Consider the following 24,154-nt stretch of genomic DNA (forward strand, 5'->3'; position numbering starts at 1 on the left):
TTTGCCAAAATAGTTTGAATTTTAAGAAAGTGAAATTACTGAGAGGAAATGTTTAAACTAAGTTAAATAAAGTGGAGAATTCAGGTTATTGGAAAAAGAGAAGGGAAGAAAGAGAGAAAGACAAGGAAAAATGACCAGTGGTTTTCTCCATAGACCTGGTGTTTGAAAACTAAAAGAGATTTGCCTTGTCTGAATGGAAAATTCATAAAAATGAAACCAGTGGAACAGCTCAAACAATTCTCTCTATATATCAAGGAGCATGTCCTGTCCAACTGGTTAGAGCTGATGGCTTAAGTTCCATTAATATCTGCTGAAATACTTCATCTACATTCACTGCCAAGGTGACTGAAATGCTAATTATAATCATTTGAAATCATATACATTTTATTTATTTTTTAACAAAACATTATTGATATGCAATACTGTGTAAATTTTAAGGGTACGCCTTCACCTCCATGTGTGGATGTGTCATCTCACCCACCACCAAGGTTCTAGTGTCAGTCCCACTATCAGGCTGTCATTCTTTACCCTCTCTTCTAATTCCACATATGAGAAAAACCATCCAGGAATTGTCTCACTTTCTGAGTTATTACATTTAGCATAAGTCCCTCTAATTCCAACTACGTTGTTGCAAATAGCAATGTTTCATCTTTATTATCAGCTGAGTAGTATTCCATTGACCATATATAGCACAACTTCTGTATCCAGTTGTCCATCAGTGGGCATTTAGGTTGTTTCCATGTATTAGTTACTGTGAACAATGCTGCTATGGACATAGGGGTATATAAATCTTTTTGAATTAGTGTTTTCATAGTCTTTGGATAAATACCTACACAGGGTACTATTAGGTCATATTGTATTTCCAGTTTTAGATTTTTAAGCACTCTTATACTATTTTCCATAGGGACTACACCAATTTACATTCCTAGCAACAGTGAACAGTTTCTTTTTTCATCACAGTCTCACCAACACATAATGTTTCTGGTGTTTTTTTATATAGGCCATTCTTGCAGATGTAAGGTGATATTTCATTGTGGTTTGGATTTGCTTTCCCCTATTAATAAGTGAAGTTATTTGATGGTCTAATGATTTTAAAATTTCTACTGTCTTTAGTCATATCCCTTCTACACCCATCACTGAATTTTCTGCCATTTCTTTTTCACTTGATGAATCATTGCGTAGATTTTTCTATTTTATTAGAGTTTTCAAAGGAATTAGCTTTGGATTTTTTCACTTTCTCTATTTTTTCTTTATAGCTTTTTTCATGAGTTTATTGCTTTTCTTTTCATTATTTCCTTCTGTTTTGGGGGGATTGATTTTGTTTTTCCATTCCTACCTTTTATAACTGAATACTTCTACTATATGTAATTTTATTTCTGTAAAACATATATATAATTCTGTCTTCAACTATATCTATTCTATAGCTTAATCTATGCAAGTCTTAGTGCATAGCAAGCTTTAGTGTTGCTTTTGGGGGCAGTTTATAGAGCTGCTATCTGAAGAGACTGTGCAAGTCCCAGCTTAATTCACTAGGCACACTTTCAGCTTCCTGCTTTGTATTGGACTATAAAACCTGATTCCACATGAACACACTATAGGCTATAAGTTCATATCAGATACCCACTATTATTTCATGGCATCAACTTAAGTGAGCCTCAGGTTTGAGTGCCTCTTTGCTTCTCTCACCTAAAGATACCCATTTTTCTATTTACTACTTGTTAAATTACATATATATATATTATTCAATATTTTTTACATATTTTTTGATGGTAGTGGGGGGATTGTATATTTCCTTAGTCTAATATGTTACTTGAAGTTCTTACATGAGACATGTCAATTATTTGAAAGATAGCTTTCATATCTTCCTCAATTCTTCTCTAGGTAAGGAGCTACAAGTTTTAAAAAATAAAATTTCCTATGTCAACTCTTTTTAAAAATTATTATTAAATACTACATGGGCAAATGTGAATGGGTTTTTATTGAAATAGTAAATGATTTTCAGTTTATATACCTCCATCAATTCCATGACTGGACTGGTGACCTTAAGAGTAGGATATTTATCAGAAGGAAACCTATAATCCTATGTTTACTGAAGCACTATTGTAATAGCTAAGATATGAAAACAACGAATGGATCAAGAAGATCTACTATATACACACGACAGAATACTACAGCAATAAACAAAGATAAACTCATACCATTTGCAGCAACATGGATGGAACTGGGAAGGATTATGCTTGGTGAAATAAGTCAGGAGGAAAAAGAAATATATCAGATGGTTTCATTTATAGGAGGAATATAGGTAAACTGAATCAGGAGTCAAAAAATGGAGACAAAACTGTAGGCAACTAGGATCTGAGGATAGAGCAAGGGAGGGGAAGAGAGAGCAATCAAACAAGAGGTGGGAGGAGCACAAGGGACCATAGTGATGGTTCACAGGTGACAAGGCAGTGGGAGATTTATGAAGACTACACCTAAGGGGAGAAATCAAATACTGCACAAAAATGAACAACAATGTAAGAAAATTTAAGAGTTAATAAGCACATAATTGGCCACTAATTAAAGCTGGCTGCTTTGAATTTACAAATTGGAAGAAACAGGAATATTACCAAACCATGAAACATTTCTTTTTTCAGTGGGCTTAGAACTGAACTATTTGAATGGGTAAACAGGTGAGACACAGCTTAGCTGCTCCTATTATTTTTAGAAACAAAAGGGGCCTTGGGAATATTAGTTCACAAAAAAAAAATCAATGATAATTTGTTACTTTTTAAACAAAATGCCTCCTTGAATGAAAAGAAAAAGTCTTAGTGTCTTAGTTTTCCTTCCATCACCAATACTAGCACATCAATTGGGACCTTAATTGTGTTATATGAATGGGTGGCAATAATAACAAAGGAGGAGATGCTAACATGATTGTGTATATATTTTACAGGGAAATACATTTGACAAGAGTATAGAAAGAGATTCTTAAGTACTTAATGAGTTGTCAGATAGAAGATGGACTAGGACTTTTCTATCAGGTTCAAGTGAACAGAATTATATCTATTTGGTAAAAGTAGAGGGAAATAAAATTGGGCCTAAAAGAAGACACTTTATGGTAATTTTGACTATATAAAAATGGAATGGCCTAATACCCAACCTTCTGTAACACTATTTATTAAAGTGTTGTTGAAGGAATTCACAAGAATCATAAAAAAAAAAAAATTTTGAACAAGATGACTTTTAAGGATCCTTACTGTGGATTCTAGTACTTCACGGTCAAGAGGGAAATGCTGGATCATATTCTCCTGAATTTAATGTAAGTTAAGTTTCCATTTATTTTTGATATAACTTTGTCAGACTATAGACTTGAACTGAAATTGCAGTCAACTTGATAGCCAATAACTTTTACACATATACAAGTGTTAAACTTGATATATATTCTTACAGTCTTATTTTCTGAGATTTGTAACAATATTCTACATTCTTTAAAACTATAAAATTCCAAGTCTGCTATCCAGTATGTTATATATTCATCTACAGTCCTGTTTACCGACCCAGTCTCCATACATCGTATTTTTTTATGTAATCCACGGACAGAACATCGATCCCTACACTATGCCTTAAGAAAGTCCCTTGGGCCTCCCTGATAGTGCAAGGGGTTAAGACACAACCTACAATGCTATCCACGGCCAATGCAGCACAAGTTCAATCCCCAGCCAGGGAGCTACACACATGGTGCAGCAGACCTCTCCTGACTTGCCCACTGATCCCCTCAGCAGTGTATTTCAGTCAATCTGCCTATTCTGTTCCCCACTGTCTCTGGTGAATCCTCTCACCCACCACTGTACCCCAGTTCTTATATGCATAAATAAATAAATCTTTAAAAAAATAGTCCCTTTAGTGAACTATTTTCTCCATTCTGTAACTACTGGTATTGTGGCATATATTATCCCACGTATCACTAGCATTTATCTATGCTACATACAACATATTCTTCTAATCAACAGTTTTGTAAGATGGTCAGAAAGGCACATGAGTTCTGTCTGACATAACTTGATTTTTAGTAGACCTGCCTTAATACATAGTGATCATCAATTTCTTTTTTCACAATTAAGTTAGTAATCTGTCTGTAATACTTTTCAAGAATTAGTAAGAGGCCCTACATTATATGGATTGGGACATCCACTGCCCTGCTCAACTTAAAAAAAAAAAATTAGAATGTGTTTTTCTCATCTCTAGTCTTTTGGTGTTTTATTCTTGATTTTTCAAAAATCCCATATTAGTTTTATTCACTGTATTAGTAGGCACTGGAGCATATTTCATCTGGACAAGGATAACTGAACTCACTTAATTTAGTTATATGCTTTCATTATATCTGCATATATTGAGTTTAATCTTTTCCAGTTTGAAAATCTTCCTGGGTTACTAAAATGACATTTCAAAACAGGGGGGAAAAAAGAGTTCCAGTCTTTCCTTTTTGTTTGAGCTTAGTTCTTTATTTTCATTTGATTTTATTAAAAAATAATAATAAAATATTTTCCTTATGTATTTATCTAGTTCACCTAAATTTTAAGACTTCTAAACATTATTCTCAAAAAGGTTTTAGAAATTTTTGGTAGTGTCTCTTTATCATTTATTTATCTTTGATATTTTTTCCTTGAAAAATGTATGCTGCTTCTATTTATGAGGAATGGTAACTGATTTTCATTTTCTCTTCAGAGTTAGTTAAAAAAAACAACAATAAAGAACAGGCCTTGTATTTCATTCATTGATAATTTATTCACACACACATTAACTATTTAGCCAGTGTCCTTTAAAGTGGAACAGGGAATCATTTTGCAGACCTAGATTAATGCTTAGACAATGTTACAGTGATTCCTGCTCACCTTCTCTGGGCTATGATTATGAGGAAGAGTTTAAGTTAGTACAGTGTGGAGCAATGCTAGGAATCTATCTTCATTCTCCTTTATTTGAAACAAAAACCCAAGTGACTACAACATAAAATACTTTGGTTACACCTTTATAGTCATGTTCAATTCCAAACAAAAGGAGTGGCTTGGGGGCATAAACCAGTGTTCAAGAAGTAGATAGTTAAGCCTGAACAAGTTTCAGGCAATTTCTACCATGTGGGAAATTCATGGATATTCAAGTCCTAGTGAGTTAATGACACCAAAAGATAATAACAAGGCATCCAATATATCTTTGTTCCATGTAATCTCAGGAACTAAATTTACTTGCCTTTCAAAATGCATGTCAGAGTAATTTGGCATATGACTGGTAAACAGAAAGGGGTCTATTCCGGACGCAGAATAAATAAGTAACTGATATTAGACAATAGTCCCCAGTATGTGTCAAAAGCATAGTTTGCATATAGCAAACTACTGATTTTGGACAACAGCACCTATTCTCTGCTATCTGCAATCACAGAAGTCAATAGAGAAAATGGCACAGGCTATGAAAAGACGATGTATAATAGGCCCACTGCTATGCTAAGCACAGTCACAGAGCAACTGATTGCATAAGATCATCTATTCAGCCCCTAATGAGCTGTTGTTAGTGCTCTGTTCAACCTTGCACCAATCACCAATTATGTTTACAGTTAGCAGTTCGAGTACATATTTTCTTCTCTGGAGAGTGGGTTTATGTGCAGAATTGTGGTGAATGAATCACAATATGGCCCTCATGTCCTCAAAGTGAAGACTCCAGGAGACCCTGCAGGGTAGTTAGATTTGTGCTGGAAAAACAGGAAAGAAAAGAGGAAGAGAAAGAGCACAGTGAAGGGGGCGGGATAGCTGGGTAAGGTAGGGGTGGGGGCTGTGCACCGACTTTGCTGTCCCTAACAGGAAATTACAACTAATCCAAAAGGCTTGGCCTGTGACTAAAGAAGCATTTGTTCCCGACCATTAAACCTGGCTTGCTCACCAGAAGGATTTTACAGTCCCTTTGACCATGTTGAAATTTTGAGGCTGGAGATAATCCCTTTCACTCCTGTTTTTGTTGGTCTGCAAAACTGTTTGAGAGATTGAACCTTGGGCATTTGTCAGCGAAGTCTAATGCACATTTTGCTCTCTTTCAATGAGTATTCAGCAGACTTTAGATCTATAAAAATTCGACTTAGTCGTTGCCTATTTTCTCATCTATGGGGGCTGGGGAGCTCAGCGTTATCTGAGAGGTACCAGCTGTTGCTATTACAGACACTATTCAATGGTTCATTTATCTGAATATATACTGTTACTCGGCAAGATCTCAGGGAAGGAGACTTTGTTGTGATGGTGATGCACTTTTTTTTTGATGGTGCTCTTGAATAAATATCATTTTTTTAAATGGGGCTCTCTGAGTAACTAGAAACATTTCTTGTACATATACTGACTTCAGCAGCAGAGAAAGATATAAAAAATCCTTGTATATCCACAAACCTACCAAAAAATATATATGGTTGAAATAGGAAATATCTTTCTAACTATAGCATTGCATGTTACACAGGGTATGTATGAAAAAGCAATAACTACACTCATTAATCTGATTGCAATTAACGTGTTCAATTATTAGATGACATAAAATGTTGAACTGAGTATACAAAGCTGATTCAAAAGTATATGGACTTCATTAAAGCCATTTAGTGTGCTTTAATTAGTAAATTACACTCTTCTGACCTCATGAGTGTGTTAGAATTTCACACACTTGCTTTTCACAGCAGGGGTCTGAGCTTAGTCATCACTTTCAATTAAACTAACATAAGAAATCAAGACCTACAGTTTATTTAAGTCAACAAATTATTTTTCCTTTAATTTTCAGCCTGTAAGTAGATCTCTAATTCATAAAATAACTAATTATTTTCTCCTATACTAGACTCTAGCTATTGTTTGATAATTGAGTCTAACCTCTGTACCCATTGACTTAAATATCTTTAGACCTTTGGTTTCAAGAATCTTTTAAAAGCCTTAAGAACAAGGGCTACATTTTAGCAGTTTTATTGTGACTTTTATTAACACCACAAATGGAAGCTTTAGGCAAATACTTCAAATATCAACTACATGGTAACAGAAAGAAAAGTAAAAGTGGTATTTCCATTATCAATTAAAAAAAGAACAGCTAAAGAAAAGCTGGAGATGGAGGAAAAGGGTCAGACTGCAGCTGAGGGCCAAGAGAAGGCCTCTGATGATAAGTGATGCACAGTTACAGAAATCAGGATGATTAAGAATGTAATGGAAAGAGACTTAGACTTATCCTCCTATAGAGCTGGAAAATGACCTAAGTGGGAACATGCAGTTTTAATTTGACCCAAAAATGTTAGAAGCAAGTTTTATAATATAAAGAAAAAAATATGAGCATGTAATGGTATAATAAAAACTACTAATTTAGTGAGAAGAGTAATCTGCTGAATAGGTAAAAAATTCTAAATTGAAAAATATATTTAAAAATACAATTTTACTACTTTTGCGTATAGGAAGTAAACTATTTTTGGCTTATAATGTATTTCCAGGTAGTGTCCAACTGGATACACTTTAAGGATTGGATGAGTCATTCCACAGAACCTCAGATGAGAAAGGGAACATAGCCACAGCTGATTTTCCATCCTTAACTAGTGCTTATAGATTTCCTGCTTGCCAAAGTCCATTTTAAACCCTATTATTTCAAAATCCTTCCTTTCATTAAGCAAAAGGACACCCAGAGGGTACCAATCTGAAATTCAAAGTCATTGGCATTAAGAATCTTACAATTTGAGGGAGATTTGCATAGGGAGTGTAGGGTAAATAGTTTTCAGGTTTTTCTGCCCTCCCACCATTAGGATTGCCCTGCCTGATGGGGCACCTGCAATTATTACATTGTTGTGTTGTTTAGTTCTGTGAGCCATGGAAGGAGTATTGAGAAAGAGTCACTGAGAGGAGCAGAATCAGGGAGAAGCAGGAGGAGAGAGGCAGGAGAGAGAAGGAGAGAAAGAAAGCCAGAAGAGAGAAAGAAGCCCTGAGTGAAGACTCGCCGGGGGCTTGGAGGCCTACCGGCTCCTGGCCCCCCAGTACCCATGCCTTCTGGATCAGAAAACCTGCGCTTTATTTATCTCATCCCAAGCCAAGTTGGAAAAGGCATAGTAAGAGAGGGTTTCCTGAGGTAAGTAACAAGTCAGCTGAATTTAAATCTATGTAGGAGTTAACCTAGTATAATAACAAGAATGGGAATTTGAAGAAAAAGTAACAACATATTCAGAGGCCTAGAGATTTAAGGAGGATTTCTGTGATTTAGAGGGTACATAAAATTCATTATTATTCTAAATACAAAATCCAGCTCTCCTCTCCCTCTTGAAATACTGTGTATTTTTTTAAATAAAAAAAAATCTGTTATCCTTTCTGTAAATCAGTTCAGTTTCTTCACTTAAGGTACTTGAAGTTGGAGGTAAAGGAACAAAGAAATCTGACTTTGCTATTGAACTTCAGAGTGAGGCATGTCCAGGTCTGTCCAAGGAGACTGTACTCCAGGAACTTGATCATCTCTGCTGAGATGGGTCAGGCCCTACAACCTTGCTCATATTTTCTTTTTTTTTTTTTTAAGATTTATTTATTTATTTATACAAGCACTGGGTACAGTCAGAAGCATGAGAGGTTGAGAGAATTTACCAGAGCCAAATCAGGGAACAGAACAGGCAGACTGACAAAATACACTGCTGAGGGGAGCAGCGGGCGGCAGGAGAGGTCTGTGCGCCATGTGGGACCCTTGCCGGTGGCCGGGGATCCAACCAGCGCTGCAGAGGCTGCCGGCAGCTTCGCAGCCCAGCGCTCAACCGCTGTGCCACCAGGGGAGGCCCGCTCATATTTTCATTATCATGCAGTGTAGAGAACTCTGCAGTCCACAAACTCTGCTTGACACTTGTTTCAAGCTACATGGAGAGGGATGAACAGACCACAAGTTTCTTTTTATGTGAGACACCTAGAAGTGACACAAGACCTTAGCCAAAATAAGACCAGCAATTAGTTGGGGAACAATGGAATAAATCTTACTTCTATTTCTGTCCTGTGTTTGTTAGGGGGAAAAGGATGTCCTGAGCGAATACTCTACAGCCTTTGTGGATGCTACCCCCACTCCATCAAGACACCGGAAACTACAAATCCCAGGACCCCCAAAGGGAAGTTGCGAGGACCTAAGGGTGGAGTTAAGCAGCCATTTTCTCAGTTTGTAAATAAAAACCAGCCATGTTAGTGGGGTCGGGTCTCACTTGGCTCCTGCTCTTGGCGGGTAACTTGGGATTCCAGGTTGTCGGAGCGAGTAGGACACATTTAAGACTTTATCTCCCTCTTTTCTCCCTGAGTTATACATTTCCCTATTCCCCTTTCCTTGTAAATAAACCTTTGTTAACTTTTTGTGTGTGCCTGCAATATAACTTCCTTTTGAGCACGTGGGTGAGGACCCACAATCAGGTAATCTGTTTTAGAGTGGGGTTGCCCTGTAACATGTTTTCTTCATTTTCAGTTGCTCTGACCTCTCTGAACATGATCTCAAGTTTTCCTAACTATTCCTTACTTCCAAACTAAGAAACTTCTTGGACTTTGTTCTTTCTCAGCAAGATACTCTAGATCAAGCCTAAAATAACTCTTTGGGACAAAAGTTAACTTAATTTTGTTTTAAAATCATAAAATGTCAAGATATTGCGTGGATTTATTCTTATACCTTAGACTTGCAGTCTACTCTATTGACTAATAAAAAACACTTATTGAGGAATTTACTCTATGCCAGATACACTTCCAATTGTTTTCAGGTATAAACTCATATTCCTCATAATTAACTCATTAATATATTTGCAATGTTATCCAGATTCTAGAATTTAAGCTGTAACTATTTTTTTAAATTTTTTTAAAGATTTTATTTATTAATTTATACAAGCACTGGGTACAGTCAGAAGCGCGGGAGGGTGAGAGAATTCACCAGAGCCAGAGCAGGGAACAGAACAGGCAGACTGACAAAATACATTGCTTAGTGGAGCAGTGGGCAGCAGGAGAGGTCTGTGCACCATGTGGGATGCTCGCCAGTGGCCTGGGATCAAACTGGCGCTGCAGAGGCTGCTAGCAGGTTCGCAGCCCAGCGCTCAACAGCTACACCACCGGGGTGGGGGGGGGGGGCTAAGCTGTAACTTTAAAGTTAAAAAATGTGCAGAAAATTATAGCTAATAAATGGAGGAGCTGGTATGTACATTCAAGCAAACTGCCTTCAGAAGGTAACCATGACTTCAGTGCCTCAACCACTTTGCTATACTATGCCTCAGTTGCAGGAAATCAAGTTTGCATAATTTAGAAAGACTATAGATTGAGTTTCCACTTAAGTCTTTTATTGTAACAATTAATTGTCACAACATGAATGAGTATATTATAATGAGTGAACAACACCTCTGTGTCCAGTTCACTGTTTTAGGCATCTAGATACATAGGGAGAAAAATTATGGTCTATATTTTATTTTTTATTGAGGCAACATTGATTTAAAACATTATATATGGTTTATAGATATAGGATCACACCAAGTTCAATTTAGTCATTTAGCAAAACAGGAAAATAAGAGACAGAATAAAATTCCCTAGAAAGGTTCACAAAAACAATTTACCTAAAGTTATAATCTAAAGTTATAAAAACAGTAGAAAAGTGAGATCTCAATCCAGTTCCTATATTTTACTCCATTGTTTTTGTGAAATATACATTATGAAGAACATAAACAATAGCTGTATTAAAGAAGAGCCTTATGCTATAAATAAAAAATGTTAAAAAAAAAGATTAGAAATAAATTTGTCAAAATATTACAGGTATTCACTTTTCCATGATATTATGGATAATTTTTTAAACACTCATTTATTCTTTAAAGGAGACCTATTGTAAGAATATAAAAGAGGCAGAAAAAATGGTTTGAGCTAAAGAAGAGAATTCTCCTGTCAAAAAAAAATCAGAATGCTTATGTATGTACTATTGCAAAATCCTTTCGAGTTTGAGTTCATGCTCTGCTCAAGTTCCACCAAAGCCGACATCCCTCTTATCTTTTGACCACTCCAGACCATCTGAGAACTGCAAAGGGATTTCTCAGAATGTACCTATATGACTTAGGTAATGATTCAAACCAACTATAGGAAAATGAGAATGATTCCATATTTAGGAGCTCAGCTCTGCAGGGTTTCTCCTGAATAATGGCTCTAAATTATGCCACATGCTATGGAGGGCTTGCTTTTTTCCTAAGAAAAGATGACTTATCAAACTGTGCTATCTCTTTAGTAAATTGACTAGGAAAAAGAACTCAACAAGGATGAAAATAGCTTTGGTGCGAGATAGGCCACACTCATTTCCCAGTAACGATTCTAGGGATTAAGGAGAAAGAATAAAATCAACCTGAAACTCTCAAAATAGTCCTATTTTATTAAATGGACTATAGACCATTTTCCCAACATCAGAGTGGCAATATGTATAAAGTTCTTTTTTTTATTTTTGTATGGATTGATGATGATACCAAAAATCATTAGTGGGTTTATTAATGAAATTAAGGGCTTTTACTAGATGATAACCCTAATGTGGTTACAAATTCAAAGAAAACTGTAGGCAGACTGTCATATTATTTTATAAAGAAAAGTTGACATTAGGTCAATTCAATCATCTATCTTCCAGCTTTTGCTTAGGGCTGAGAACTACTTCCAGATGTCAAAGGCACTGGATCTTGAAACCTCTTAATTCAATCTTGTGAGATTTCATACCTTGGCTTTAACTAATACATTATCTAAATTATAAAGTCTGCAACAGTTTTCAACTACTCATTCATTAGCTAATAAGATACCGTATATTTGCTCTGTGAATAATACAAAACACATTTATATATAAAATTGTTAATTTTGTTATTTTTTTTTTCAGCCTACCCCTTAATTTTTGTTTTTAGAGCAGCCAGCCAACTAGAAGTCTAGCAAATTAATCATTATAAATCTTTGTTTACTTATTTAAGAAAAAAATCACAAATCTAAAGAAGCTCATATCATGGAATAGTCTGTAATGATAACCTTTAACCTTTGCAGCCTACAGTTTTCCAGGGTCTATGAATCTTATAGTAGGGTTATGAGAGTTAACAGAACTCCTGTAAGTAATGCCTTTATTTGTTGTTCTATTCTTTTTTTTAAAGATTTATTTATTTATACAAGCACTGGGGTACAGGCCAGAGGCTCGGGAGGGTGAGAGAATTCACCAAAGACAGAGCAGGTAGCGGAACAGGCAGAAGGACTGAAGTACACTGCTGAGGGGAGCAGAGGGTGAGACAGGAGAGGTCTGCCGCGCCATATGGGAATCTCCCTGGCTGGCCGGGAATTGAACCGGCGCTGCAGAGGCTGTGGCCAGCTTCATAGCACTGCGCTCAACCTGCTGAGCCACCAGAGAGGCCCTGTTCTATTCTTTTTTCAAGCTGTAAAACAACACATTAAGAGAAATGTGATTCAGAATGATGATAATGATGGACATTGTTATGATAATTTTTTCAAGATTTATTTATTTATTTTATACAAGAACCAGGGTACGGTCCAGATGCACCGGAGGGTGAGAGGATTCACCAGAGACAAAGCGGGGAACAGAACAGGCAGACTGACAAAATACACTGCTGAGGGGAGCAGCGGGCATGATAGGAGATGTCTGCCGTGCCATGTTATGATAATTTTTAATCACAGATATTTATTGGTCTATCTTGAATAACTTCAAGACCAAAGATTCTATTACATTTCTAATCCTACTTGGTACATTATGTGCCTTGACTAATTTATAAAGACATTTTTAGTAACAAAGTTGGAACACAGTGAAGATCCTCATAAACTTTAATCTGTCTTAAAATCTCCATTCACTGACAAAGTTAGTTGCTGAAGGTTTAAAAGCTCTGATGAAATACATATCCACAATTCTGTCTAAAACCAAATGGATTCTTCTCCCCAGACTGAACTTTTCACAGCTTCCCATTGGTCTTAGCTTAATAACCTAAGGCTTTACAGGTTTGACAATGTCCTGTCTGATTTAGGATCTACGTTCTTTGTGAGTCTAACACCACATTAGGCTCATTTAAGCTCTTCAAAAATATCTTACTCCTTCCTCTTTCAAGGCCACGCAACATACATATTCTTCCCTTACCATTGTGCTTACCATCCTCAAATAGTTCACCAATTATTCACAATGAGGAATGTAAGACAGCCTTTGGTGAGTGAGAATAAAAAGATATATACCAAGCCATTATTTTTATTTACTTTCACCTAAAATTAAAGGTAAATTATGTTCTGAAAATACTAAAGTATTCATTGGCAAGAATATATGCAGGACATTTATACATAATAAATACATTCGGGGGATATGGTGCAAAAAATATTTTCAGGCCATTGTCTCCGATTACAACTCAACTGTCACTTCTCCATGAAAGCTTTCTTTCATTAATAAAAGATAGAAAGTCCCCTGTAGACTGCCATAGCACTATATACAATAGTTACTATTTTACACTTATTTTGGAAACTAATTCATATCCCTTCTCATTCACTAGAATCTGGCATGAGTGTAATATTTTGATCACTTTCTCTCCTTTATTATGAGTAGTGTATTGCCTGACTTATAGTAAGTACTTGATAAGTATTTGATAAACATTGAGGTGTATGGGTATTGGAGACATATAAATGTGTATGTATTTGAAACATATAGAGTCTATTTGAAAGATATATTGATAGTGTATATTTGAAACATATAAAGAACACTTATGTACATGTACATTTATAATGTAATCAAAATCAAAGGGAGAGTTGACTTCTTTTTTTCTGTATTTGTAACCAATAAACATTTCTCCACTTGTCTAGCTCCTTTTCCATTGATTTTAGCATACTATCTCTGTGTCGTATGTTTATTTGCTACAACTTGTCAGGACAAAGCTCAAATATCGGCTGGGTCCATGATGCCCACAGTAATTGCAAAACTGTTTGCTGTAAAACAGATTAAGCGGCCCTACTCAGCAAGCATTGAGCCAAGTTCTTCCCTGGCCGCTTCAGGAACATGTGGCAGGGCTCTGTAATGTGATGGATAACATATGAAGTGCAGAGGGCTGCCCATATGCCGCTGCAATTTTCCCGTACAGGATGTGCTCTTTGGACTTAATAATGGTGATTTAGGACACTGGTGAAAATTCTAGTTCTCTTTAGGTCTCATTCAGAGTTCCCAGGCAGGGGGTAGCAAACCTATAATCCCACACTGCAGGAAAGAAAATGAAAGAGGGGAAAAGAGACCTCTAGGTTTGACTTACATTAGAACTGATCATATAGGTTTGTACTACCTGTTACAGAAAGGAACAGATATCACTGGTGAAATCCTGAACATTGTGTAAAAGAATGCAGAGATCATATTAAACCTTCTAATTTGGGTTAGGGTTGTAAGAAGGAATTCTGGTTATTCCTATCTGAACACATTGATATTTAGATAGATAGATAGATAGATAGATAGATAGATAGATAGATAGATAGATGCATACACACACACATATATTCACATATACAGTAGTGAAATTAGCAAAATGCATGTTTTGGTTTGGGAAGTGTTAAGATGAACAGTGGTGCATATGAAAAGGTATCAGGTTTAGGCAAGCAGGACATGTGATACAATGGGACATGATGGGAATGTGGCTATTAAATATTATGGATTAATTCAGACTTTACATATATAAAAAATTAGTTGAGTACTAAATTTTAAAAGGATACCAGTAAACTGAAAATCTCTTGAAAGAAAAAGACCAATATGATGAGATAGCATACTTAAGATAGAATGGTTGCAACTAGCAAGTTATAATTGAGTATAATCAGGGTAAAAGAAGGTCCTGATAAAACATGGTTGCTAGCATCAGGTAGAAAAGTATGTTTTGTGGAAAAAGCATTTTAGAAGAGAATTAGGCCTATCCTATAGAGCCTTATAAAGCAATGCTGAATAGATCCTTCAAAGATCATTTCAACTGAGCATCAAAGGAAAGGTATTCTTACAACTCTATGATGGGTAAGTAGGCATCCTCAAGAAGACAGCTGAATGTGGACCAGTGGAAGGGGTCAATCATAGCCCAAATAACTGTTATCCAAAACTGCCAGATCATCAGAATCAATTGGGGAATTTCCTAACCATGGCCAGGCCCAAAATAAGTGATTATTACGACCAAGCAATGTGTGGGATCTTGGACTCAATGATCACTCTGTGATGATATAGACATAATTCAAGCAGAATGGGGAAAATTATTTCTAAGAGTCCTTTCATCCCTGAAACCCTTATTCTATCTTTCTTTGTAATTTCTACTGATAGTTATAATCAAAGAACTAAAAAAAGGTGCAATATGTCACTAAAGGGTTGACAAATTTTATGATTTATGGGGTTTTTGGTGAGGATTTTTAGTTTCTTCAGGTATTCTTCTGCTCTGTACTATATTTGCTGGTTATGTTTGCTAATGCAGTCATTGCTAAGGAGAAGAAATAAATATTTTTTCTAGTCATTTTAATCAAACTATTTAGTAATTTTTTCCTGAAGAAATTATATTAGGACTCCAAAAGACATGGGAAAAACACATATCAATGACAGAAAGAAAGGGAGGGAGAGAGGAAGGAACAGAGATGAGAGAAAGAGATAGAGAGAGGGGGGGGAGAGAGAGAGAGAGAGAGAGAGAGAGAGAGAGAGAGAGAGAGAGAGAGAACACGAATAGATGAGATACTAACAAACAACAAACAAGAGAAAGCTATTTGAAATGAACTATATTTGGCAAATTTCGGTGACTGGTGTGTGAATGCATTTGTGATAGATGTGAGGATATACTCCATGAAGCATCCTCAAACCAGTATGCAAATACAGAACATTTAAGTAATATGTTAACATGTAGATTTGAAGGTTGTACCCTAGAGGTCCTGATTAGAAGGTCTTGAATGGAATAAAAAAATGTGTTTTTAATAAGCAGAAGGAAATTGCATAGATCACATTAAGAGAAAGAATACAGTGCTCTCCAGTAGAACTTTCTGCAGTGATGGATACTCTCTATATGTGCTATTCAGTGAGATAGTCCCTAGCCCCATGTGGCTAGTGACTGTAATATTAGAAAAATTCAGTTTTAGGATATATTTTGTTTTGGAACAAGAAGTATGCAGTTTTCTTTTGTTTCCTAATAACCAGTGAGGAAACAAGATATACTATATCTCAATTAAAAAAAAAAATCATGGAACATGATTTTTGTAACCCAATCATGGAACATGAGTGCACAGAGCTGTTTGATGTTATATTACGAATAACGTAAAACATTTTTATCCTTATTGCATCTATAAAGAGTGAGTAATGCTATATTGACAGTATGAACTAAAAGACCATTTGTGGTTTATTCCATTTGTATTGAAAATGACTGAACACTATGCATGGGCATGTCACTGGTCTAGGTGACAGTCCCACCAGTCAGCTTGATGACTCTTCTGCCTGTGACTGATGATATCAGACAGACAAGTCTTCAGTAGGTGTTAGAAATAGCTACATCATGGGCTTAAGAAGATCTCCAATTCTATAGACTTCTCCTTCCTTAGCAAATACTAGGCATCTGACTGCTAAAAATTCACAACAGAAGAAAGTGGGAATCTAAGCTATCTCTGGATGAGTTTAGTGCCAATAAATAAATATTCTAAATTAAAGAGCATCAAGGTATATTATTCAAGCAACAAAAAAGATTACACAGCAAATTCTCCTTCAAAACATAGTTGGATTCCCATACTAGGCTTTGCAGGGATGTGAAGATGTATCTTTATTGGAGCTCTTCTGGGAGCCATTTAGATGAAAAACAACAAAATGCACACACACACACACACAAATACACAGTCTAAATAGATGGGGGTTGGCAGGCAAGGGTGGGGAAGAGTGGATTTGGATGCTGGAATGAGAGTGCATAATCATGTCAAAATAATTCACCCCAAGCAGAAAATAAAATAAAAGGGAAGTAGGGCAGAAAAGAAAGAACATTAATGGATCCGCCTCTTTTGCCCCAGAGACAAAGGTTCTTTCCGCATATTCACATTTGCATTTTGGCATATGAAAATGAATTCTAGTGCTAGTCTATAACAAATTACTGCTCTCCTAGCTGAAGTCTTAGACAACCTCATGTGGCTGGCAATAAGTGGTCTTAGAGAATACGTTTTCAGACATCCTGTGATTGGCAGCACACATGTCTGTGTATGGTTGGCACCGGCAATATTCCATGGTCTATGAAGTTTGATGAAACGGCCTGTTTCCTAGGAAAAACCTCTCTTAAAAAAACTGGTTCTGGTCAGAAAACAGAGGGAGGGAAGGATTCAAGAGAAAATGCCCCCAAATCTTTCCATAAAGACATTAGGATTTAGTGAGGGTACAGTTAGTTCATGAATTCATTCTTTAAGTCTCACTTTGTAATCAGACTTGGGAAAATATTCACTGTTATGTTTTCAGAAGTCTTTGCATTGCACAAATCAGTTTAGTATAGTAGAAGTGACTGTCACAAATTATACATGAAATTCTTTGTCACAAATTATACAACTTCTTTGTCACAAATTATACATGAAATTTTATAGATATTTTTGCTATGGTCATATAATAACTCACTGGTTCGTTTGGGATGAATATTCCTGATTTACCGATCCTTAATTCCAGGCACAGTTTATAGTCACACAACCTCTATGTTAATATCATGTTTTTAAAGAATTTAGAAAAATAAACTTTTGCAGATTTTATCCAAAAGATATAAAAACACTTTCATCAGTTGACTGTGCATGTTGCTTTTGTATTCACACTCTCATCTTTTTGTCTATATAGGTAGGTATGTATGGATGTGGGTATGCATACTTTGCATTGCAAGGATGTAATTTTGTTGGATTCCCTGGCCTTAATAAATCTCTGTGAACTACAACTCTGGCATCCATTCTATACTTTGCTTTTGCTCATACTGTGCTCTCTACACAAACTTCACTATGGATGCTGCCACTTGGTGTCAGCCCACATGTCCCCTTGCCTGGATTGCTTTCTCAAGGGTCCCACTTATGAATATCATAAGATAGGAAGTTCCTAGGTCTGTGGGAAAAGAGAAGGGGCTGAGAAAAGAGGAAAAGTAACAAATAAAAAATAGAAGAAAAAGAAGAAGGTCACATACATAGTTTACAGTTTTTAAATGTTTCACAGTGGGAATAGAAGCACACTTGCATTCCAGAGAGTCTAGCTGGAGAGATTTACATCTGCAGTTTAAGTTTGCTAGACAAGGTTTCAAGTATTACTGACTTTTGTTTTATATTTTAACATTCCTACTAAAATTCTCAGCTTGCATGGATTCTTTAAATTATGAATATGCCAAATATGTGTACAAAAGTTGGATAATATTGCTTTTTGACTTAACCATGCTTTGTGCTTTTTAAATCCCTGTCCTATTTACTTATGCAAAATGCAGTTACAAGAAGTGTTTGGTTTTCACAGTCAGATCATTTAACACCCAAAAATGGCATATTAGGATGCACAGATCAATAGACAGTCAAGCTTCAATCTTTTGAAATTGTAACCCACTCTCTTTCCTTTTCATTCCTGACTCCATCTTCTAAGAACTGTGACAGCAGTAAGAACAGAGAAAATGTTTTGAGGTGAACATTTGAGTGAGGAAAAGACGTTTTGCTGCTATTAATATCATCTCATTTGAAATCAACATGAGATTGTTAATTCAACTAATATATTTATGAACTGCCTCTATGTTTCAGATGTGCTTCTCATCATTTCAGGTGTAAGCATGCTCATGATGCTTTCTCTGGCATCAAGGAGGCTCTAGCTTAGGGAGGATGACAACCAAGGAATAGTGTCAGAGCCATATACATTAGGGGTGCATGAGGGTGCTACCCCTAACTGGTATCAGCACATGCTTCCTGTAGGAAAACAACCAGTTCTTCTAATTATTTACAAGTGGGTAGCCTTTATCATTGTCAAATGAGGCTCTGAGCCAACTCCTCACTTATGACTTTCTAAAATCCCCTTGTAGCTCTAATAACCCAGGGATAGTAGATGGAAATATTCACTGAATCTCACTTCCCCTTATTGATCAATTAATGCTTTTTTCCCCAGGCATAAAGTTAGTATGTCTGAGCGGGGAAAGGTGTTACGTTGAAAATCTATACACTCAACATAAAAATCAAGTATCACTACTTTAATCCTTTGACTGGGGACATAAACTGGCCTCAGAAGCCTGATCTTGGCTTATCTGCAGTCACTGTTGACCTCTCCTTGGCCAGAGTCTGGTTCTACACTGCAGTTTTACCCCATCATTGCAGCTTTCTCCTCTTGTGTTAAATCAATAGTTTATGGCATGTACAAGGGAAAGCTGTAAATTTAATTTTGTCCCCTGCAGTGAAATTCCTATCTTGTTTGCTGGCAACATAATGAATGTGTTTGCTCTCCAGACCCCCCACCCCGTGGAGCAATTGGAGGCTAAAGAAAGAGAAAATAGCAAAGCACAATTAGGTAGATGGATTAAAACTGGATTAATCAGAAGCTCAGCTAAAGATAGGCATATGCTTTGTGTGTGTGTTTATGTGTGTGTGCATCTGTGTGAAACTTTTCCCCATAGCTTCAACAAGAGATGGTAATTAAGAAAAATGTGGGCTCTATACGTATCTTGGATTTAGTGGTGACCCAGATAGGTTGTTTTTAATTATGAGGGAAAAGTGAACAGAATAGACTGATTCTATGTTATTGCATACCCTTCATATACTGTCATCAACTGCCCCCTTGCTTCTTTGCTACAAAAATGCTAACTTCCTTATCACCAGAAGCCATGCACTCCTGATTCTTTGAATGACTTTTCCTGCTTTATGCATGACTGACATCTTCTCATTGAGTTTTCAGCTGCCTTCCCACTGCATGTAGTCACTCCTGATTCCTTTAGTCCTACTGCATAAACTCTATAGTCCTTAACATCCTATCTGTCTGTCTGTTTATGTCTGTCTGTCTATCTATCTATCTATCTATCTATCTATCAATCTATCTATCAATTATCTCCTTGCTTGTTTTCTGTTTGTTTCCCCCTCTACAACATAAGCTATGTGGGGTTATGGAACTTGTCTATTTCATTCCTAGTTACTACTATAATCCTTATCACATGTCATTACTCAATGACACATTGCCTCAATGAATGAATGGTATATTAACACTCAGAAAAAAATATATACTTTCAGCACCTTCTGGTATTGCAATGATACAGGTATCACAATTGATATCAGCATATTTTCCCTTTAGATAACACTTGGTGCATGCCCAGCACTGTTCTAAATGCCTTGTATCCCACCATATTTATTCCTTAATAAAATTTAGGAGGAAGACACTATGAACATCTCTTTTTAATTTGAGATGGTGAGACTGAGATATAGAGCATATAGTGTTTCATTTATTTTCCCATGTTCACAAAGCTACCAAGTGGCAAGACTAATATTTGGACTCAGGCAGTTTGACTTTAGAGTCTATGCTCTTAGGTATTATGCTATACACTATCTCAACATACATCATAATCATAAACAGCCACAGGCACTAAGCACATATAAATCAATAATAAAACCAAAAAGTCAAATATGTGTGTGTATTAATTATCTGTAATTGCATTGAACCATAGGACACATAGTCATTGTGACCAGAAAAAAAGAAATCTAGTGTAGACATTTGAAGTTGGTATGCAGAATCATGTGACCTGAAGGGTCATCATCAAATCTATTCACATTGATCTTAAGCTCCAGATGCAACTGTTCTGCAACTAAGAAGAGATATGTCTTCATAACATCATTTGGACTGAGAACTTGCTACACATAACCTCTCTTTAAAAGGGATAGAGAAAAAGGTGTATATGTGTGTGTATGTAAGTGTGCAACAATTATGAAGGTGAATTGAAATGAGAAAGACCCCAGGATCTTATGTAAAATGTATACCCTTTGTATCAGGTCTGTATATAACTCCATTCATCCATCCATTCATCCATCCATCTATCATTCATTGCATGTTTGCTATTAGATTGTCACTGTATAAGTGATATAAACATTGAGTATGGCAGAAACTGTCCATACCCAGATGGAGATACATTCTTGCTGTCTTGTTCACAATACTCAATGGCCTTCGCCCTGTACATGGAATTATTATTCAGATCCAGATCATAAGAAGAATAGATAAATCTATGTATGACTGTACATATCAAAAGCAGAGCAGGAACAGATAGTCATCAGATGGCTAAGTATTGGGTGAAGGAGCAAAGGAGTGTGGAAAGATAAGGTGCCAGTTTGAAAGCAGGAGACGGAAGTAGGGGACTTGGAGAATGGACAGACTTGAAGAAGAAATGACAACTTTGTCACAACATAATCATCAGGTTGACACCATATACCCAGGTAAGTGGATTATTCATCTTAAAGTATTAAATGTTTTTTCCAAGATATATTAGTGAATAAAAGCTGTCATTTTCCTCATGTGGAAAAAAGAAACCTGAGTCTGAAGAAGACTCCTGTATTCAAGTGGGTTTATTGGTCAAGTGAATGTGTAGGGTATATTTCAGGTATCTTCTCATGGAGAGGTGAGATCTTGGTTCTTAATGAACATCAACACATTGCGCCCTCTGAACAAGTATTTAAGGTAATGGTTATCACTCTATCAAGCATCTGAGTGTAAACATTGCTTAAAAATGAGAAAACAGGCTCAGTCACCAATGCCTTAGAACAGACCCAGGGCCCAGTATGGGCTATGTATTGCCTGCCCTACACAGGAGACCTGATCACCATCAAGTAAGAACAGTCAGTCCCTGGATCAGCCACCAGCACTTTGGGAGCAAACACAGGTCTCACTCAGTTGAGGCTGCGCAGAGACCTACCCTTTGCCAGTGGTCCCCACCCATACTTGGGAAGTTCCCTAGAACTCCTGCTCAGCCAACAGCACCTTAAGAATCAGAGCACACCCCACTCTAGGCTATACAGGGCTCTGTCTGAAGGCAGGGATCCCTAGCTGTGCTCTGTTTAGTGCTGCAGTCCAGTTTGGAAGTGGTAGCAGCATACCTAGGAGAGGTGAAACCCATAACAGTGATGTCCTAAAAAAAAAGATAGGGAGACAGAATAACACAACAAATAGTAGCAGAAGTCATGGAGAATACATCTCTAGGACCCAACTACAAAGGCATGGGAGATCTATTCTTCCTATATCAGATATATAATTTAGGCATGTCATCAGAAAGAAATTTGAAGAACTAAAAAATAATAACTCAGATTATATGCAAGATTGCAGACCAAGGATATATAAGGAAGTTTGGAAAAACAATTGAATGTCCTCACAACAAGATCAATGAACAGTAGATTGAAAATGATATTGTACAGAAGGAAATGAAGGAATTGAAGGATGAAAAACAATTAAAGAAGGAGATGAAAAATACTACAGAAAGCAAAATAAGTAGAATAAACCAAATAGAAGACGGAACCAGTAAATGTGGAGATACAAATTTACAAAGAAGAAACTAGAAGACAATGAGAAAAGAAGTTAAAAAAAAAAAAAAACACTTTGTGAACTACCCAATACCATGAAGAAAGGGAATATGAGAATGATGTGTAACCAAGAAATGGAGCGAGACAAAAAGGAACAGAGAATAAATTTAAAGAAATAATAGGAGAAAACTTCCCAAACCTGGAAAATGAAATTAAGCTATAAATCCAGGAATCAAATAATACACCAGGGTACCTAAACAGAAAGAGACAAACACCAAGACATATGGTGGCAAAACTTTGAAGCGTTCAAGGAAAAGAAATTATATGAAGTTTGAGAGGAGGAAGAAGCAGATAACCTACAAAGGAACACAGACCAGGCTAATTTCAGACTTCTCAAAATAAACACTGCAGGCAAGAAAAGAATGGAAAGATGTGATTAAAAAAAACTTAAAGATTAAAACATTCAGCCAAGAACACCATATCCTGCAAGGCTCTCCTTTAGATATGAGAAATAAAGGTCTTCTCAGACAAAGAAAAACTTAAGGATTTTGCATAAATTAAAACTCCTCTGGTGGGATAGCCATAGAATACCAGATAAAGTAGTTTTCCAGTTAAAAAAATAACATGAGGTGGGGATGGACACTTTATAATGATTAAGTGAATACGGCATCAGGAGAGCAAACAATCACCAACATATACTCACCACATGAAGGAGAACCAAAATACATTAGACAAATACTATTTCAAACTAGAAAATAAACATTGGAAAAAATACATTTTTGGTGGGAGACTTCAACACCTCACTCTCACTAATGACAAATCAATTAGACCAAAATAATGAATCGGGACATAACAGCTTTAAACAAAGAATTAGACGAAATGGACCTAATAGATATCTGTAGGACGCTGAACCTCACCAAAACCAGAATACACATTTTTTTTTTCAAGTGCACATGGGGCATTCTTCAGAATTGACCACAAATTGGGCTACAGGACAAATATCAATGAATTCATTAGGATTGAAATCATACCAAGTATTTCCCAGTACAATTATCAAATTAGAAATCAACTACAAAAAGAAAGCAGGGAAAAACCTCAAATTAGGATTAGAGGTTTTGGGGCCTCCCTGGTGGCCTAGGGGTTAAGTATTAGCACTATCACCTGAGTTTGATCCCCAGCCAGAGAGCTAATCCATATGGCGCAGCAGGCTTCTCCTGTCTTGCCCACTGCTCCGCTCAGCAGTATATTTCAGTCAATCTGTCTGTTCTGCTCCCCAATCCATCTCTGGTGAATCCTCTCAGCGCCCCCCCCCCATCCGGACTACATCCCAGTTCTTTTATGAAAAAATAAATATTTTAAAAAGCCTCTAATACATGGAGACTGAACAACTACTAAAACACCACTGAATCAATGAGGAAATCAAAGAAGAAATTAAAAAAAAATTACCTCAAGACATATGACAATGAGGAAACAACCCTCTAGAACATATGGGGCACAGCAAAAGCAGTATTAATAGGAAAGTGTATAGCAATACAAGCCCACATCAAGAAAGAAGTGAGAACTCAAATAAACAACCTTGAGTCTCATCTAAAGGAACTAGAGGAAGAAGAACAAGAAATCCAAAGCCATTAAGAAGAAGAAAATAATAAGAATTAGAGAACAAATAAATGAAATAGAAGTGAAAAAGTCCAAAAGATCAA

The 24,154-nt window shown here is 36.4% G+C and overlaps 1 protein-coding gene across 2 annotated transcripts in view; it reads right to left on the bottom strand.

Annotated features, from left to right (window-relative positions):
* Positions 1-24,154, bottom strand: part of LSAMP (limbic system associated membrane protein) — a gene marked incomplete at its 5' end in the record, with an annotated part of 588,105 nt that overhangs the window by 313,774 nt on the left and 250,177 nt on the right. The gene's annotated exons all lie outside the window — the stretch shown is intronic.

The sequence above is a fragment of the Talpa europaea genome (assembly GCF_964194135.1).
Source record: "Talpa europaea genome assembly, chromosome: 4".
Classification (NCBI taxonomy): Eukaryota; Metazoa; Chordata; class Mammalia; order Eulipotyphla; family Talpidae; genus Talpa; species Talpa europaea.